The 19,815-nt window shown below is 43.7% G+C and overlaps 1 protein-coding gene across 2 annotated transcripts in view; it reads right to left on the minus strand.

The window, feature by feature from the left end:
- MARCHF2 (membrane associated ring-CH-type finger 2) overlaps window positions 1–19,815 on the minus strand; it is a 58,555-nt gene that overhangs the window by 22,133 nt on the left and 16,607 nt on the right. For both annotated transcript variants that reach the window (XM_085636857.1, XM_085636858.1), the window contains exon 2: window positions 12,245–12,332. The gene's annotated coding sequence lies outside the window, so the exon portion shown is untranslated. The remainder of the gene's footprint in view (window positions 1–12,244; window positions 12,333–19,815) is intronic.

Raw genomic sequence — 19,815 nt, forward strand, 5'->3', positions numbered from 1 at the left:
GGTCTCGTCTGCTACTTCATCAGTTGCCTTCATGTTTTTTAGGTCTCGCCAGAGCCAGCGCATACGCTGCAAGACATTTAGTGTGTTGGCTTTTAAAAGTCTAACCACACACTTTTGGCTGGCATAGAGCGTGCGGTTATGCACACAATGACTAGCAGAGGCGCCATCTGGCTTTTCTCTCTCGTCATGGTGCGTGCACATCGCACACCACTCGCCAGCCTGTTTTTGCAGTTTGCCGTCGCGTGCACGCACCTCAATTAACTTTCGCGCATGTCTTGGCCCCCACTCTGCTCCTCACTCCTTTTGGCTTCACTCTGCCAGCCCCGCCTCCCTCGGCATCCTTCCTCCTAATCGGCATCCTTCCTCCCAATCTTTTTTACATGTTTTTAGTAAAATCGCGTCGGTGTTTTATTCCACATTCAACATGTAGTCGTTCCTTCGCTTTGTTATATTTAGCTTGCCTGTGTATACACCATACCCACAATGTGAACGCTTCCCAGGCTCCTCTTAGCTGATGGCACCGGCTGTAAATTTTCACTGGCAGCTTTCGGGGCGGACGTCATTCCAGGAAGCAGAATGAGCACAGGTTTTTATAGCTCTCTGAGCGCACCTCTTTTTCTGCAGTGGGAAACGTATAGTTTGTGCAAAATGTAACCCAGTTTCTTAGAAACGGTGGGACTCTGATTTTTTTACTCTACATGCACAGTAAACATTTTTCCAGATCGCATACTAATAAGTTGTCACTTGTTTCTATTAAATTCCATGCGTGAAAAGCTATGAGCAGTTCACCTCTAAAATGAAATCCTGCCCGCAGTTTATGTCCCTCAGGTCGTCAGCGTTCCATCAGCCAGAGGTTTCTGTGATCTAATCAGCACCACTAAACCTCTAAACCAGAAGAAATTCCAGGGGGCACCATATATGGGTTCAAGCGTCCAGAGTTGTAAATTCTAAGAATATTGCACGTCACAGGAGGTGTTTCATGACCGCACTACATACTTTTAATGTTTTTTGTTTGAAACTTCAGGGGTTGGAGGAGTCTGTGTGGCGTTTTTTTTTCGGAGTCCCTATATTGCATTTAGAAGTGAAAGAGGCTTCGTTTGGAGCAGTTAAATGGGACCATGTGAGGCAGAGACCTTACAACACCTACACTCTACCTTTAGCGCCTCCTTTGATGCTAACAAACAACATCCGATTTTTAAATTGATTGCTTTCTAACATGGAAGTCCCGCTATGTTGCTTGTCTTTTTCCATTCTCTTACTTGTAGTTAAAACACGCCCCAATACAATGTGAAGTGATGCTTGCTACATGCCAAGACTAGCCTGTATATTTTTTTCCGAACAGCTCTTTACATTCTGGGCCGCTTTCACAAGTATACATGCAACCACCCGTGCTCCACGTCATGATGGAGTATTGTTAGAAACGTTATAAATGTAATCTATGGAGTGTGTAAATATTCCCTTACACTAGTGACCAGGTTTCAGTTTTTTAAAAAGAACAAGCAAAATGGTAAAATGAGAACTACATTTTGACGCTCAGTTATTCTTTGTTGTTCGATCTGGCTTATAGTCCTAAAAAAAAATAAGTGCATCACAAGCAAGCATTGGCAAAGCCAATAGGTCTCGCCAATGGTTTGTGGCCATGCTACACAGCGTCAGCAATGCTGTGCAGCATGGCTGAGGTAAAATGTAAAAATACTTTGCGTGGTTGCCAGTTTCATTGTATAGGCACAATGCATACCTGGACACTTTATTTTTAATTACTGATTATAGACACCCCCGCACAGCGGATTCAGCGCTGCAGCGGGTGAGGTGTTTGGTGTTATCTTTGCCGCCATTTCCGCGTTCAGCAGGAGACGCCCACCTGCGTTGGCCACGCCCCCTTCCAACCCCCTCCTCTACCTGTATATAGTATGTGTCCCCACCGGAAGCGCAGCGGGCGCGACGATTGCGCGCCAAAGGCGCGCCTAAGGCAAGCCCGTCTGCGCCCGTCCGCGGCCGGCCGGGGCCCGACACTCTGCCCAATATACATCTTTTGCCCCTAGGGACTTGATCGCTCTACACACATTCTGGCCGCTGGAATCCACTAGCTTCTTAAAATTACAACAACTAGGCATTTTCCAAGCCCGCAGTACTTTTCCAGAGTTCCGGACCCTCCCGTCCTCCCTCATCCCCGAGCACACAGTCACCCCCCCTCCTTCTAAACTCCTGTCCGCTCCGCTCAGGCACCTGCTAATATGGAACTAGAAATCACATACCTTAACACCCGGTCGTTAGTCAGCCACCAACTTGACATCTGCCACCTCCTGGATTCAGACCGACCCGACATTCTACTCTTAACGGAGACTTGGCTGAATGAGGATTCCTCCCCTGACATTTTGGCAGCCATTCCACCTGGGTATTATATTCTCCAAGCCAACCGGCCAGCTGGGAAACCTGGTGGTGGCGTCGCCGCCATTATCAAACTCTCCCTCAGGTTCACTTCCCTCTCCCTACTCTCCATTCCCCAGGTTGATTGCCTGGCAATCAGATTCGAATCCTCGGTGTCCCCCCTCACCTGTGTCCTAGTATACCGTCCTCCCCAACCCATGCCCAACTTCCCCTCGCTCTTTGGCGATCTACTTTCCCAGTTTGCAATCAACAACTCCAAACTCCTAGTCTTGGGAGACTTTAACTACTGGCCGTCAGACGAACACGAAAGCTCCCACTCCTTGGCTTTTACTGACCTATTAAGTGGGCTCAATGGCCTTCAACACATCCATACGGCCACTCATTCCAAGGGCCACATCCTAGACCAGGTTTGGACCTACAATCTTGAAATCAAGTCCCTTGCGATCTCACCTTGCCACTGGTCGGACCACTTCTTAATCTCCTTTCTTCTCCTGGTCCCTCCACCGCCCCCCCGTAACCGAGGCCCTAGCCTCCTGGCCCGTAACTGGAACAAAGCAGACCTCGATCTATTTCTCACCTCTTTAACTTCTTCGATTCTGCCCAGCCCCGGTTCCATAGACTCCCAGGAAGCTCCACTTGTCAAATGGCTAAAGTCCGCTAGCGACAAGGTCGCCGCCCTTAAGTTAATTAGAACTAAGCGTCCCCATGACGCACACCAATGGTTTTCAGATAGCCTTAAATCTTTAAAACTGGGACTCCGCCAAGCCGAGCGTCGCTGGCGTAGAAACTATGACCCCTCAGAAAAATTACAATTCTTAAAACTATCTGGAGAATACAAACAGGCAATCTCAGTCGCCAAAACTGCTTACTTCTCTACAAAAATCCTTAATTCCGCGCAAAAATCTAAAGAAATCTTTACCATTGTGGAGGAGCTCTCACACCCGGACAGGGTGACCATCAAACCCCTCCCATCTCAGGCACTATGTGATTCCCTTAACCAATTCTTCACAGATAAAATCAGCAAAATCAAAAACAGTATTTCCTCTGGATCCCCTGTGACGTCCCTCACAGAGGTTACTCCCTTTTTTAACCTCCACTCCCTGACCCAGCTTCCCCCATACTAGAAGGAGATTTTCTCTCTTTGCTTAATAAAGTCTCATCTGGCTCCCCCACGGATTGTTGCCCTCCTGTGATTCTCCGTGCTGCCTTTTCGGCTTGCCCTGCCCCTCCGCTGGCCCTCCTGAACAATTCCCTCCTGCTCGGTGAGGTCCCCAGCCAGTTTAAGAACGCTGAGGTGGTTCCCATACTAAAAAAACCCAACGCTGACCCCGCGGTTATGGGTAACTTCCGTCCCATCTCCCTTCTCCCTTACCTGAGTAAGGTACTTGAAACACATGTAACCAGCGTCCTCAGTTCTTTTATTGAAGATTCCAACTTCCTAGACTCCCAGCAAGCAGGGTTTAGACCTGCCCATTCTACGGAGGCGGTCATCCTCTCTGTCATGGAGGAACTCCGTAGAGGTGCCGACTCCAATATTAGTCAAGCCCTGATCCTCCTGGATCTGTCGGCGGCCTTTGACACGGTCGACCACACCATCTTAGTCGACCGTGTCAAGGAGGCGGGCATCAGTGGGACGGCCCTTAGCTGGGTCTGCTCCTTCCTGACGAACCGCCACCAATCTGTCCGACTTTCCCAGTTCTCGGCTGACAGGATGAAGCTCACCTGCGGCGTTCCGCAGGGTTCGTCCTTGTCACCACTCCTATTCAACTTGTACCTCACCCCCCTGATCCGCTCCCTCCGGGGAAGGAATGTCACTGCATTTAACTATGCAGATGACATTCAGCTTGTCTTCAACCTCGATTCCTCGGACGAAGCGGCTCAAGACTTTCAGTCTACCCTTTGCCACATCAGTAATTGGATGGGTGCTCACCATCTTAAACTTAACCCCGACAAGACTGAGCTTGTTCTTGTCGGAGGCCCATCCAATCCCTGGAACTCCACCTTCTGGCCCCTTTCCCTTGGCCCCCCCTCCCTGCCCCGCAGACAAGGTGAAAAGCTTGGGAGTTTACATCTCCCATGATCTCTCAATGAAGCATCAGGTCAGTGCCACTGTGTCCTCCTGTTTTTTCCAGCTAAGGAAGATCCGGAAAATAGCTCATTTCTTGACCACCGAAGCCCTCACTTTGGCGCTGCTGGCATTAGTCATCTCCCGGATTGACTATGCCAACGCCCTGTATGCAGGCATCCCACAATATCAAATCAAAAGACTACAGCTGGTTCAGAACCAGGCAGCCCGCCTGATCTACCATCAACCCAAACACCACCACGTCCGCCCCCTGCTTAAAGCCCTCCACTGGCTCCCTGTATCGGAGCGCTGCAAGTTCAAACTAGGCTGTTTGACCCACAAATCTCTGGCCGGCATCGGCCCTTCCTTCATCTCCTCTCTTCTGCATCCTTACGTCCCCTCCAGGCACCTCCGATCCTCTCACCATGCGCTCCTCCAGACGCCTAGGTTTAGCCGCAAAAAACACGGAGGTCTCAGATTTTCTTTCCTGGCTCCCTCATTCTGGAACTCACTCCCGTTGGAACTCACTCTCTCTCTCTCCTACCCTCACTTTAGGTCTCTCCTCAAAACTCACCTCTTCCGCAGCATCTACACATAAGCACTCATCACCTTCCCTTTATGCCATCTTCCCCAAATAAGTGAACAGCGCCAAGAAACCGTCCGGTGTAAGCTGCGCTTTACAAGAATTTTTTACATTACATTACATTTTACATTACATTACTTGGATCAGTAACTAAAGACAAAAAAGTGCAAAAGCGTTTTTAAATCAATCAGGGGAATAGAAACAACAGGGAGAGCAAGCAGTGAAGCAACTATCAATAACTAACTCTCTCAATCTCACTGAATACTCTCTTACTGACTCTCACTCTCTCACTAACGCTCACTCTCTCACTCTCTCACCAACTGACTCTCACTCTCTCACCAACTGACTCTCACTCTCGAAAATCACTCTCACTAACTACCTAAATAACTGACAGAATAACCTTCACCCTCTTGTTATTCATGCCACCCCATAACAAAAAAAACATTGGCATAGTCAATAGGTCTCGCCTTTGGGGCCTTATAAGTTTTTAGCCATGCAACAGTCGATTTTATTGCACCAAGGATATTGTGCTACATAACTAAATACTTATAAGGTCCCAAAAGCGAGACCTATTGGCTATACCAATGCTTGTTGTAGATGCTATGGGGGAGTAGGGGTGGAGCTGCAGGTTGAAGGGGTCTCTTTAGGTGAGGCCAAGCATTTGTCTACCTTAATCACACTTCAGTGCAGAGCCCTCACACCTCTTTGTGGCTTTGTTGTGGATGCTCCAGGCTGGAGACAGCCCTGCTGTGGGGGGGGGGGGGGGGGGGCATCGCTACACAAAGGCTGTGTCTGAAGCACAGCCTGGAAGACATTAACGTAATGAAATTTACCTTTCCTAGATCAGGAGAGGTACCTGGCTCCGTCTTTGTGTTTTCCAACATGGGCAATTTTAAAGGCAGGATAACAGTTTAAAAGATGTGCAAAATAGACTCAGAACATCCCAGCATCACTGGGTAAAATACAGGGAGTCACCCAAGAACCTCTACACAGTGCGCCTGCAAATAGCGCACAAACGTACATAGGCGCGCAAGCGAAGCGCAAGACACAAGGACCAACGTAACTAAAATACACTCAGAACACCTGAGCACTACAGCGTTAAAATGCAGCAAATCACGCACCACTGTACAGCATGAATGCGTTGTAAACCATTGTCGATGTGGGTGAAACGAACAAGTTCCCAGCGCCCTCTAACTGTTCAACTCGGAAAAATAAGCTGAAGAATTAAAACACATTCCAGGGAAACAGTCCACGTCGACTTCAACTGACCACATTGTTATACTTAATTTACTCTCAATTTGTTTTTGCGCAATTATGTGGAATGTCAGAAAAAGCAGCTCGAATTCTCGTCATTTGTGTAGATCCTGTGTATTTATTTTTTACATCATTTATAATGCACTCTATCAATCGTTTCAACCAAGGGATTTTACGTGTGTTGCAGCTAGAAATTCAGGCATTCGGGAGCCTTGCAGGACAGGTACTACCTCACAAATAAAGGAGTGTAATTAAGGACTACCTCTATCAAATCTTGGTTAAACAGGGTTGCTACGGTCCCAAAGAAAAATACAAGCCATCTGTTCGTATTTTAGGATTCTGCAATGATCAGGGCATGATATTAAGTAGGACATGATATGAAATTGGATTTGTTTTTAAAACTGGTTTTCTATCTTTGCTTTAATTATCCCAGCGATCATTAAATCAGTGTTGTAGAACACATTTTAAAGGGTTTTCTTCCTATATGTAGTCTTATAAATATGTACTAATAAGGAGAAAAATATTGAGTTGAAGTAATTTTCCCAAATTTTGTACCAGACAGGACATTAAAATACAGGTCTTGCTGGTAAAAAAAAAATGACAATGTGGCAAATCCTTGGTTTATACAATGGCTAGAATTCAAATTTTCTGTAATTATTATTGGATAAACTAGGAGTGGTGCTTGCTATGGATGCAGATGTGACCCTCGATGGACAGCCATAAAACTCAGGATGTGGTTAATCAACAAGCAGTAAATCAAAATGGAGGGCACGGTCATGTTTTTAGTTGTTATAAATACCCACTCTATTACTTAGTTTCATAGTTCTCTCTATAACTTCGACTACTGTAGTAAAAAAAAAATATATATATTGTCTTGATTTATCTCTCGCTAACCTTGGCTAATGTAGTAAATACGTATGCATTGTCCTGCGTTACCCATTTCAATGCCGAAAATTGGGATACTCATAATGCTTATGCATATAACTGTATTGATGTCTTAAACGTTTTTAGTATTTGATATCCATTTTGTAGCGTCTCTGATGAAAAACTTTAAAACAGAAACAAGCACTGGCAAAGCCAAAAGGTTTTGCCTATGCAAGATCTACTGGCTTGGTCAATGTTTTTTCTAAATGTTGCACATCGGTGTGAGCTGCTGTGCTTCATAGCATAAAGAAAAAAAAACAAGCGATATGAGGTGTACAGACCGCGTCATAGTGTTTATTTTTACTTTAAGCTATGCACATACAAACAAGTTAAGCTATATAAAACAAGCTATGCGCGGTGGGGCAAGGGCATGTAGTGACAGGAGTGAGGTGGTGGCAGAGACTGGCAAAGAACAGAAAGTAAACGCTGTAAAGTAAAAAAAATATATATACAATTGCATGTACAAACACGTTAAAATTGTTATACTTAATATGCAGTTTATATTCTTGAACAAATCCCATTGCAGTTACCAGCGTGTCAAAGTGCAGCTACCTGAAACACTAAGCATGGAGAGGCTGTGGTGTAACGGTCAGAGCTACTAGCTTTGGAGCTGGGGAAGCAAGTTCAAGTCTCGGCGCTGGCTCAACATCCTGCGATTCTGGGCAAATCACTTAATCTCTCTGTGCCGGTAAAAATGAATGTGTCCTTGTGTAATGTAACCTGCACTTGTGTAAAGTGCTCTAAGTCCTTCCAGTGGACTGTGCGTTATATAAAACAAGCTATGATAGAGGCAAGCAACTAGTGACGGGGTGAAGACGACGCATGCAGCGACAGAAGTGAGGTGGAGGGAGGGACAAGCAAGCAACAAACAGAATGGCGAAGCTGCCAAGTAAAAAAATAATAATAATATTAATAAGGTATGTTACAAGTGTGCACCGGAAGCAGTATTTGGTCCAAGCTCCACAGAAAGGACGAAGACATGAAGCAGAGCAGGAGGCGGCGCTGACCAACCGGAAGAAAGAAAACAAGAGTGATGTGAGAGGCAACCAAAGGTAAGTAATCGACGGCCTCCAAGCCCCTTTTCAGATTTATTTTTTTCGTTACAAGAGATTTTGCAAGCACCGTGTATGGGTAACCCAAAAAATGTATGCCTTCGGCCTTACACGAACCAGCACTGGAAATGTGAATAGAGAATTAGAGAATCAATCTCTACATCTTGAGGACTTCCACAGGCAGCCATTAAATTCTCGGGCAGCACTACCTTCATATTATGTCTTGTAGAAACTGCTCTGCATTTAGAGATCCCTTTCCAGAGCTAGAAGATGTAGTGTCAGCTTGTATCACCCACTTTTACCGGGCTCTGCTTCCAGTTTCTGGAACATGAATGAATGGTGGTGGGATCTATAGCGTCAATTAATGTATTTTGCCAGTAGCACTATACCCAGCTACTTTAGGTACCCTGGCTTTGTGGCAGTTTGGTGGATAGTCCTGCAAGGTATAGTTTTCTGTAATTCTAGCAGGTTCCTGTTGGGACCTGACCACTTTACTGATCTGCCTCACATTGCGGGTGGCTGGGTGGAGGCACTGTCCTGCCACTGCTGTGAAAAGTGGTAGTCACTTGGTTCTGGTATCATCTAAACATTTTCTCCCGTGGAAGTTTTCCTATGTCAGATTCTGCATCTGGTCAATCATGGAGTCTCCTGCTGTCCAGTGATTCAGCATCTTGTGATCTCTGTCAGCTGCGTTATTATTCTAGCCTCTGCATTGGCTAGCTGACGGACTACTACAGTGTCATCTCACTGGTGTTTGTGTATTGAGCTTCACCACTGTGGCACTAACTTCACATTTAACATCCTGGACCTGCAAAGTTTGGATGTTGGATAATATGATTTACTTATCTATAAACTGGAATTGCCGCCCCACGTTATAATCTGTTTTGCTTTAAAAGTTTTACAAATTGACCACTTACTTGTTTAGAACAAAAAAATGTGTGCTTTATTCTTTGTCCTGGTCACTATTGTTCATTTACATCTATTTACTTGCGTTTTATTCCTAATAATATTAACATGCGCCATTCCAAGATATTTTGTAAAGAGCTTTGGTGTAATGTGCTACAGAACTACCACCCAAAAAAATACACACTTAAACAAGTTTTTTGTAAAAGCAGTCAACCATCCAATTGGTCGAAGGAGATATAATGACTTACAATGCTGCTTCTTACTTACTGGCCCATAGACGCAACACAGGAGTCCGCGCCCCTTCTCAAATACCCTGCACCAAACCAAAGTGGGACTCGCACGCTAAGGGAACATGACGGACCTGGACATGCTGGAGCACTATGGCACCAGAAAATTGTGCACTAAAATGTTTGCATCATACATAGTGTTTACAAAAATAATGCCTTGCGGAGGGTAATTAAAAATCTATCCCAAATGGGAGAATATTTATGGACTCAATAGTTAGGACAATACTTCTGTTACTCTGTCATTTCCATCAATGTTAGTCAGACAGGCCACTGCTGGAAGGAAGACAATAAGAGTTGCCTAGCTCCTCTAGCAAGTTGCAGCCAAAAAGAGGGACCACAGTGGATGGAGGTTTGATACTGTAGAAGCTATTTTCTGATTATAGTCATATGTGCATATTAACATGAACCTACTGAAATTGAAACGAAACACTAAGATGTATAAACATATTTTTCTGGCTTATGCTTAACTAGGCCTCGTCTCCATTTTGAAAAACATGGCTGCTGAATCATAATATTCGTATGTTTAAATTTTCTCATTCTGACACCGCGTGCAGCAAAATGCGCACTTCTTATTATGCACTGATATGCTATTTTCGAAGAAGTCCAGAGGAAGCCTTCGCTACTTTCAAGGCTCTTCATGCTTACACGCTGTAGACACATCTATGAGTCTTCTTTCCATTGCTTACTCTAACACATTTGTTCGTCCACTTCAGATGACATTAGGGCAGAGAGTTTAATATATTCATATTAGGAGACAGTACTAGGATGGTAGGTTTATAGACGTTTTATAAGGCTCAACTGTGATTTGTTCCTGAAAAGATACATTTGCTCATCTGATGTCGACTGTGCATTTCTTCATTTATTCTATGCAAGAATTTGTATACAAAACTCCTTAATTTGAGGGTGAGAGAGAACTTTTCTGAACCTCTAGGAATACTGCCTGATATCCTGTTGATGTGCAGTACATCTTGAGACATTGGTTGTATTTTTCTAATTTTGCTCATTATTGCAGCTATTTCTAATGCGGCGAGCTTTTATGGGAATTCATTTTCTATGTCCTTTGAATGGTTAACTGAACTTTTTTGTTTTACTTCTGCATTGTACCTTAGTATTTTTAATAAACCTTCATAGTTTTTTCTGAATAACAGATTCAGAACTACTTTTTTGGGTCAGTCCTTTCTTTCATATTGTCTATACTTTTGCCGTCTTGAATCATGTCTTTAGCGGCACATTGCATCACAGATTCTTGAGGTCAACGCCACCCCCGACCCCACATCTAGGCGTCACGGTCATGCAGATTGTCTGCATTGTACCTTAGTATTTTTAATAAACCTTCATAGTTTTCTCTGAATAACAGATTCAGAACTACTTTTTTGAGTCAGTCCTTTCTTTCATATTGACTGTACTTCTGCCGTCTTGAATCAGGTCTTTAGCGGCACATTGCATCACCGATTCTTGAGGTCAACGCCACCCAGACTCCGCATCTAGGCGCCACTGTCATGCAGATTGTCTAAGTGACATCGCGCCCACAATACTTTGACACCAGCTTTTAGATAAAAGAGTGCAATGCTCAGGTCCCAATTCCATTAGAAGGGGGAGCAACCTAAATCCTATGGTGTCACAGCCAATTAGAAATTAATGTGCATTTGGGGAGAAGGAGGTCACAAAAACCAGTAATTTGCAATTGAGAGTACAGGCTGGTAAAGCTGGCGAGGCAAAAGTAAGCTATGAATTTAGAAAGTTTGTGGGGCAGGGGAAATCAACAGCCGTAAGAAAAGCGGGTTCCAGTCTCATTGACTCGTTATTAATTACTCTGAAAGAGAACAAGGTGCATCTCTGTGCAGGTTATTTATTACTTTGAAAGAGAACACGGTGAATCTCTCTGCAGCTGAAGATAGCATAGCTGCACAGAGTTCATGTCACATTTACAGTATTAGTTGCCATCGAGGTGCCAGGGTAAAAATATGCTGGAAATAGGGATGGCGAGAGAGCCTGAATGTAGGTGTATACTTATGTCTACTAAAAAGTGTTCCTCCAATCAATGAATAGACTATATTCAGTGCTCATGAATTCAGTGAAGTTACCTAAGATGGGGACTCAGTATTACAGGCAACTCACTTTCCTACAACCCTATTAAAAACATACCAGCCCCGTGGAGAAGCACTCGTACCATCCAATTAAAAGCATGGAATGCCATGAGTGGTCCCCTATAATTTGAATGACCATGGCCCACAGCAGACCTGCTATTCGCCGTATATATTACTACCTCTAGGCCTGCTGCACTACGGTCAGAGCAGTCCACAGTAGATAAAGCTCGTTATGTACATCAGAGACACGTTACAGACAATCCTCAGAATAATGCTAACAAAACAAATTAAGGGAGACCATTTTGACTGATTGTTCCAAATTGGCCTTTGTTATATTTTTCTACAAATTTAGGAAAAATAGGTACACCACAAACTAAGCATCACTGTGTGAGTGGTAACTGCAGGAAAGGAGCTTTTATACAAGCCCGACGCAAAACTGGGTAGAATGTGGGCAAAGTAAGTTTGGCCACATTGTCCAAAAAGTGTATAAATAATGCAAAATAAAATTCACCATTATGTCACAAACCATTGCCCTCTTTAGGACCAAAGTTGACACCCCGTTTAAATTTATCAATACGCAATAAACTTCTTATACACTCCTGTTGTCCGTTTTCCAAATGTACCTGCTGTTAAGCGACTGAGAAAAAGAAAAAAAAAAAAGATCCAAGTTTGAACAAAGCTACAACTTTAACGCGTACCTGACTGGTGTCATCTTCCCTGTGGCAATCTTCTGAATTCTGCCTAGGCACATGTTCTGTTCTTGTGCGGTAGATTTCATAACACCACCTGAAACAATAATGGAGTGTTGGGGTCTGTGGGTTCTGCAATGATTTAGGGTTCAGAAGGCATATTTCAGATTTCGCTGCAAATCTGATTTCTGAGCTATTTCACCAACAAACAAGTTAAATTCAATTCAAAGTTAGCTTTTTGCACATGGCCGATTGACTCTTAAATGGAAAATACTTTGCAAAATTGTCTAAACACGGGATATTTCCTAAATGGATACAATCAATTCATTTTCGTGAACTAGCCAGAACTGATGTGCTACTGTTCTCCCATTTATACGCGCATATCATTTGATTGTTAATGTTCAAACACAGGGGGTTTCACAAATCCCAGATTACATTCAACGTGATCTTTACACAGGATCAGAACTGCTGTAAGGTCCAAAATATGCGCTAGTTAGTGAGGGCAGAAGTTGCTGAAGGCAGAGGGTTGTGACAAGAGTATACAGCTAAAACCTTTATCCTAGTTTTCAGAATCTCTTTGGAACCAGAAACGTATTTCCCTTTGAGAGCAGAGCCATGCAACACCCCAGCCTCTTCCCTGACTAATGTTTAACAGGAAGAGGCCAGGAATGGGGTTCGCTTGCTGGCTTTGGCCCTGGTCTTGATAAAATCTAAAGGGAAACAGTATCCGCTCCAAGCTGTTGTGTTCACATTCACTGAAAAAGCACGATGGGTTAGCTTTAAGAAAAGACGTCAGTAAACTATCTTAGTGTACTTCTGTTTGTAAACTTGCCAAAAACGGAAAAAGAGTTTGGAAAAACAGTCTCTCATCAAAACCCCCAGGTATTTTCCTGAACACGTGGTACACAAAAGGGAAATATAGTAACGAGGGGTCCCTTGAACTGAAAATGTATTGCTGTTGTAAGGAAGCAGTGCACTGAAAACACACAGCTACCTAGTACCTTTGGCACACTGAAGAAGGACATTGAATTTTTCACATGAAAACTGCTGCCGAGTCGCTTTTGCAACTTTTTTCAGTGCATTAAAGGACACCGCAGAAGGCACTGCGCACCAGGTCCAGAGGTTAATTTGGTTACCTTTGTTACATTTGTTTACCTGCAAGACGTGCCAATGGAATAATGTGCCTGCCAGCTGCAGAGCTATGCCTGGATGTTAAAGTGATGAAGACGAGAAGCGATCCACACCAATGCCTTACCAGTTATTCCAAGCAAACTCCAACAAAACTGGCTGTTCGACCGTGTTGGATTCAATTGAGAGGTCTTAGAGAATAATGAATCATTACAGTTCGGAGTTAGATTGGTGACATTTGTTTTCAGAGTTCTTACTCTACATAGATGTTAACACCATTGTCAATACTTCCAGCCACCACCTATATTCGATGAAATCTTAAACATTTTTTTAAGACTCTACCTCATTGTCTCGGCCCATCAAGATGTTGCCTATGAACAAAATCAAAACTTGAAATGTCTTAGTCTAGAACATCAAGTAAATGGTAGTCAGTAGCATGCTGGCCAAAGGTGAATGGAAGTTTAAATGACGGACGAAAGTGGATAGGATAGTGAGACCTTTAGATAAATTCCTACACACCTGAGAATCTCAGACCAGGGCTGATAGGTTGGTTGGAAGTAGGGAATCCAGGAAGAAATATTGTGGTCCTTTTATCCAAATTGATCAGACTATGAAAGCGTGTACAGCGTTGCCCCACGGAGGAGATTGGTCTGCTCTGGGAGATTGGGAAGAGAAGGGAGTATTCATGGTGGGTGACCTATATGAAGACGGCGCATTACTGCCATTCTCGAACCTGCAAGATAGTTATGACCTGCCGCGGGGGCACTACTTATTGCATGCGGCACTGGTAGCGGGGATCCAACGTAGGTGGAAGATGGGGCTGACGGAACCAGAGACATCGTTGGTTTGTCAATATGTGGCCATGGCAGCAGGCACGTTCAAGGCCGTCACGTGCCTTAACAGGAGAATGGAGCAGGAGGGAAGGCAACCGCTGGACAGACTAAAGGGGAAGTGGGAGCGGGACCTAGAGAGGGACATCCCAGAAGCTACTTGGCCTAAACTAGTGGAAAGGGCATGGAAGATTACACGGAACGCTAGGTTTCAGCTCGTGAAATTTTATGTGCTCCATAGGGCATATATGACCCCGAAGCATATCCAACAGATCTTTAAGGCGGAGAACGCTAGCTGCCCTAGATGTGGGACACCAGAAGCGGATTTTCAGCATATGCTGTGGTCCTGCCCGAATCTGATAGCATATGGGAGAGAAGTAATAACAGAGCTGGAGGTGATTACAGAGCGAACACTTAGCAAGGATATAGGGGTGAGTTTGCTGCATTGGTACCCGCACACAAACATAACAGGGTGACCAGCAAATTTATTGATTTGGGACTGATAATAGCTCAAAGGGAGATAACCAGCCATTGGAAACACAGTCCGGGACCTAGAGTACGGAGATGGAAACACGAATTTCTTAAGTGGGCAGCGAGTGAAAGTGTGACTAAACTGCGGCTGGCGCATTGATTGCAGAAAGAGGCAATGCTAGAAGGGGCGCGGGCCTGGGAGGCACTAGTTGAGGCGCTGCGTAGGCCTGTAAGAGACCTGGAAGATGAACCGGAACCTCTTTGAGACGGCGGACCACAAGGAGCTGTGGGGGGAGCGCAAGAACAGGAAGAGCTTGCGACAGGGAGGGCACCAGGAAACATGGGGAGGGAGGCCATACCATAGAGAAAGCACATTTCCGGTAAACCCCAAGGACCAGTTTGCATAAGACATGGAATACGGAAACGGAGCACACTGGAGGGGGGAGGGGAAGCAGGGGTGGGAAGGAGATAATAGATGGGTTGTTGGGAAGGGTTGAATGATTCGGAATATATTTGCTGCAAAATATGAAGATGTTAAGATGTTGATTGCAACCAAAAACAATAAAAAACTTTAAAAAAAAAAATGTAAAAAAAATTGATCAGACTATGAAATTCAAAACATTATCGGATAGGTAGGTCTTAGTATGGCTAATCCAGTTAGGAAGTTAAACGTTTAGCATAGTGTCAGGACAATTTTTTTCAACTAGGCTGTTTAGCACAACTGCAAATATTATGGACAACTGATAAGAGGAATATGGATGGTTAATGCTGTATTACAGAAATATGTCCGACTGGACAGAAAACTATGATTTAGGGATAAAAACATACATTTATATTTGATAATTTATGCCTATTTTATCAGACCTCAGCTACAACCTACATCCAGGGTCATTCACGGGTAGAGGTATGCAGTAAAGATTTAACAATTTCTCAGACTACCAATTTACTGAAAAGTGCATGGGTGATTCTGCCTCCTGACTGCCTAACTTTTCACTGGAAGCTTTCATTTAAATTCTCTCTCTCTCATGAAACTCATCTTCTATTTACTGCCTTTTCGCTACCTTTGGCATCCCTTGGTAATCGTGATAGAATGTTATTTCGCCTGCCTCTGAATAATCCACGCACCTAGAACGTACTTATTGTAGTATCCCTGAACATGATCACTACCCACTGTCTCACCACTGCAACAAGAGGACAGGGCCACATGGTTTGCGCAATCCTCCACAAGGACCGCCTCAACATGAAGCCTTGTCTTACATGCCAGTCGGCTAGTCTTTAAGAAACCAATCTGTAATAGCGACTTGAAGGCAGACTCCGGTCTCCAGGTGGGGAGGGGTATGCAGTGACTTAGGAAATAATGAGGATCAGGTAGGCTGGCGGTAAGGATATGCTGCTGCTGTTATAGAGCTCAAGGAGCATAGAGCTCTCTTTTAGTTTTGCCACTAATACAGTACACAATAACAACCCGACCCATTCTTTATACTTAAAGACCTGACTTCATTGTTTCTTTGCTGCACTCCAAAACGCAATACATTCACTACTCGCAGGTTCTGGCAAATACTTCTTTCGGCCTTTACTAGTCTTACTTTGGGTGGAAAACTCAGAGCTAGAGGTCCATCACTAGTATCACCTTTATTAGAGAAAGACCAGAGATAAAGGACGATAGGTTATAAAGTATTGGTATATTTAGTATAAGGTAGATTTCTGCCCTGCCTCTGGACAAGAGAGCATACCAGTGAGGCAACAGTAGTACTAGACAAATCCCAAGAATGTTACCATAGGAGTTGGACAGGCATAGGTGGATTGAGTAGTTTTTGGCAATGGCAGCGTTTTCTACAGTATCCCTTGCTCTGGATGTACGACAGGAGGTAAAGCCAGCACAGGTTGTTGGCATGATGTGGCAACAGCCTTCTCATCTTTTGTTAACCTTTCTGGAGGAACAGTGACGGGGATTTTTACCTCATCAACAGTGGCTGGTAACGCTGGCACATCACCAAAGAGACCAGGAATAGAGGTGGGCAGTGTGGCAGAAGCACCATCCCCTATGAAGACAATGAGCTACTCTACGAGTCAGCCACCTCCTCTAGGCCTCGTATATATCTTACTGGGGTCTCTTTTTAAACACTGCCACTATGGGGCCTGCAGAGCCCTACAACAAGTAGTCAGTGTCCCCTTCTCCTCCACAGATGCTTAGCAAGTATATCTAGTGTGGCACCACGATACATTTGCAGAGAAAGGTGGGAAAAACATCGGGTTATTAGCAGATATTGTTGCTATCACAACAGCCTCGCTATTGGACAAACAAAAATATTATGCTCTGACGAAATGCACCCAAAATCCTTTCTTACAGGCCGTTCAACCATGACCACTCTCACACGTGAACTAGAGACCCCAGTGAATTCCTTTTAGTTCATTTACCACACAGAATTTCATTCTAGCTGTCAATGGCCACACTTCCAATGGGCATAGTTTAACAATCACAGAGCAAAACAAGATGAGGATTAGGATGGGACAGAAACAGTTAGAGCTCGGCCCGGTTGAGTAACAAGAATAATATGTTTGAACGGAATGCAAATTTAATTAGACTTTTAAGGAATGAGCTGAAGATTTGAACAAATATAACAAAACTTTAGAGTGGCAGGTAACACCATCCATAACCTTGGCCTTCCAGGCACCAATAAAACTAACAGATTACTTCTGGTCAGTGCTTGTTTACTACTTGGGAGAGGTCAGTGGAAAAACATGGGCTGGGTAACATTTCAAGTCCTCATTTTCAAACACATCCTAAAAAACATACAGGACATTTTATATACAATGTTGGGTGTAAGAAACTAATACATGTTCGCCAGACGAAGCAAATGTACTTTTTGTTAACCAGATGGTTTTTATGTACTGTTTTCAATTGCTTTGCAGCACAAAGAATGACTCACATGGAAAGAATTTACATACAAGTCCTGGCCCTGCTTTTGGAAACTGGAACAGATTAAAATATTAGGTTTAGTCAAAAGTTCCATTTTTAAAAGCAATGCTCGGCTTCCCACATAATTCAGATTAAACACTCGTCGGAACAGTAATCTAATAAATCACATACAAGGTCACAAACTAAGTTGTGGGGCTCTGAAAAACTACTAACACTTCCATAACAACGAGAATGGACAAATCTAAAGTTTTGCCCTGGTATAATGCAAGAAAACAAACATACACAGCTAAAAATATATGTATGCATACACCACCACCTTCATGGAGTAAATTTGAGATTGACAATGTCCATTTTCTTCTATATCCGGTAAAAAGTGAGAATCAGCACCAGACAAGATACATTTACTGTCGTACATGTGAGAGAAAGTATGGCGACATAGAACATTCCTTCATCATCTACTTCATTATTCACACCACAAAAGAATTGTTTTAGCATATACAGTAACTAGACTAAAATATCCTCTGCTGCTCACGCCTACGGTGCCTGAAGGTTAACCCACAGGCAGATAACAAGCCCCATGAAAATAACCCCCGCTCAGGAGCCAGATTCACCCCGCCTCACCTTCACGAGGTGAATCGCATCAGCTAACGGATCCCGTAGTGCGCCACATGGCTAAGTCTGAGACTCATTTGAAGATGAGGAGAAGAACATGGGACGCGGATAGCAAACTCCCCCCCCAAAAAAATCAAGATTTTCCAGGCCACATCAGAAAACAATCCTACCCGATCCAGAGTGGATTTAAACACACTGCCTGATTCATTCAAATGCACTATAATGTAAGGGAGCCAGACGTCAATGAACAACCAGAAGTTGACCCTGGGGAGAACTGAAGAAACTTCAAAAAGGAAAGACATACTGAAATGCTACAAACTGACAGCCCAAAGAACGGGTCAGGTTGCCACCATCCAAACTCCCTATATCTGTCCATCTCTAAGCTGATTTCCACAGAGTTTAGGGAAGCCTAACCGAACCAAAGTGGGTGACAAAAGAGACAACTAACCCAACTTTGAAGAACTGATACAATGTTGGACCTGTGCATCATAAAGATACCATGTGAAGACTGCACAGGATCTCCACATGGATCCAATGCCTTCTTTAGCATTTGTTCTACAAATCTCTTCTCATGCTGGACGCCAGAGAGGATAAAGGTCTTGTGGAGAACATGGCTGCGGAGCCAAGAGTGATGCAACATCTTTCTATGGACAAGTCAACCCAAACCTTAAAGTTCAATTTGGCGCGTCTAAGACTAAAAATCAACAAGCAAGCCCAGAGAGACATCTCATTAAGAGCACCTGGTACAAAACACATATTTGCTACTCTATGATCTACCTTCTCAATCCCTGTAAACCAAAAGGAATAAAGGAAAGCTAAAAAGTACTCTTCTGTTGAGCTACATTACATTCTTCCCTCACCTTCAACTGCTTAGCAGTGTTATCCCTTTTCTGTTCCATCTGCACAAAATCATCCTTGGAGAACCCTCTACCCATTCCTCTGCTAAAAGTCCTTATGCGTACCTCAAAGAGTGCAGAACCACAGCAACCAGGACATCATCTACTATAAACAATGCATTTTATTAAGATAATTTTAACATCTTTTTTAGAATGGAAAATTCCCCACAAGGCATTACAAGATTATCATACCATAGAGAACAAAGCAACTGAGTCCAATACAAACTGGAAACGGACACATAGAAAGCATAGTAGCTCTTGCAATGAGGAAGAAATCCCTAAAACATTAGGAACAACCTTCTTAAAAGACAAATCAAAATAAAAGTGAGTGTTATGGGAAGGAATAAAACGTCTTCCAGCTCATGTATCAAGAACTTTCAATTCTATTAAGGACGCGGAGGAGAGAATTAGGCTTCTCAATCTTTACTGCAAAACTGACAGCAGCCAATAAAAACACTTAAAATACAAGATTGCATTTCCCAAGAAAACATGTACACTGTCATTAGTATGTGGGCCTGTGAGTATTTGGCAGTGTGTGTATTCTTAGGTTTTTACTGCAACCCATGCTAAGCTGAGGTAGTAGAGTGGAATAACCTATGAAAGGGGCTCTCTAGTTGTACCAGATTTCCATTAGGAAGAAGACATCAATTTTGTAGTCAAGGTTAATTCAAGAGTTTGGCATTAGGAAAACATGCAGCTGTGAAAAAGAAATCGCAGGTGAGT

The sequence above is a fragment of the Triturus cristatus genome, chromosome 12, assembly GCF_964204655.1.
Source record: "Triturus cristatus chromosome 12, aTriCri1.1, whole genome shotgun sequence".
Taxonomy (NCBI): Eukaryota; Metazoa; Chordata; class Amphibia; order Caudata; family Salamandridae; genus Triturus; species Triturus cristatus.